This window comes from Petaurus breviceps, unplaced genomic scaffold (genome assembly GCF_028583685.1).
Source record: "Petaurus breviceps papuanus isolate PSGF00001 unplaced genomic scaffold, PetGlider_PUasm1.0 90977, whole genome shotgun sequence".
Lineage (NCBI taxonomy): Eukaryota > Metazoa > Chordata > Mammalia > Diprotodontia > Petauridae > Petaurus > Petaurus breviceps.
The window spans coordinates 62,510,543-62,511,552 of record NW_027187391.1 but is presented as its reverse complement, the minus strand read 5'-3'; the positions used below and the strand labels follow the sequence as shown (position 1 = coordinate 62,511,552).

General features: G+C 46.7%; 1 long non-coding RNA gene across 1 annotated transcript; it reads right to left on the bottom strand.

The window, feature by feature from the left end:
- Positions 1-219: 219 nt before the first annotated feature.
- On the bottom strand, positions 220-920 carry LOC138152839 (uncharacterized). The gene is made up of 2 exons (XR_011166209.1): positions 512-920; positions 220-296 (listed from the first exon to the last, which is right to left on the bottom strand). It is a non-coding gene; the product is annotated as an uncharacterized lncRNA (long non-coding RNA).
- Between the last annotated feature and the right edge of the window lie 90 nt (positions 921-1,010).

The window sequence follows — 1,010 nt, the reverse complement described above, 5'->3', positions numbered from 1 at the left end:
TAGAACACAAAAAGGTCAAAAGTTCCCCACCCCTGGATCACAATTGAATCTACCCCAGAGTTACATCAAGTTTAAACACAGCACTTAATACCCAAATGGAGGTCTTTTCTTCATCTTGACACGAGGCAAGTTCTCAGCAATCTTAGTTCCTGGAGAGACAAGGCTTAGCAAGGCCATAAGATACATTGCCAGTCCCTTCATGAATTTATCCTCTGTCTGTAGAACAGTCCTAGAACCCATGAACACATTAGCAAAGCCCTCTCCCAGGATTTCTGTAAACATACAACAAGAAAATCCTTCTTCAGGGCTTCTGAACCAACAGAAAGGCTCCCAGACCCCTGCAACAACAGCACTGTCCTTCACCAGTGGACAGTATTCATTCTGTCTGCCGGACAGTCTCCAGACCCCTGCAACAACAGTACTGTCCCTCACCAGTGGACAGTATTCACTCTCAGTACTGTCCCTCACCAGTGGACAGTATTCACTCTCTGTCTGCAGGACAGTCTCAGGCCTTCTTAACCAAATGCCAGGTTCCAGGACTTCTTCAACAGGACAGTCTTTCACCAGTGGACAAATCTGGCAAAATAACATCAAAACAGACAGACAAAGTACCAGCAAAACAGCCATGTCTCCTCAGTCCTTGGCAGCTCAGGGGGCAGGTCTCAAAAGTCCAGGGCAATTCAAAGCGGCCACCAGCAATCTCTTAGTCTCTCTCTCTCCACGAGGTGCTGCTTCCAAAAAGAACTTCCGCCTCTCTCTTGTCTCTCCAAATCTACATCACCAGCTCCTCCCACTTCAGGACTTTCTTTTCACATCAACAAGCCCATCCCACAGGTGGGATTAACAAACTCTGGGTTTTAATACAATCAATTTGAAAACCAAGCCAATACAGGGGAATCTTTAATTGCCATTACTATCACAAGGAGGGAGGGAAATACACACTAAATAGGTAATCTCACCTTCCAGGAGAATAGGGGGGGAAGGGGATGTGAGGGGGGATGATGGAAGGG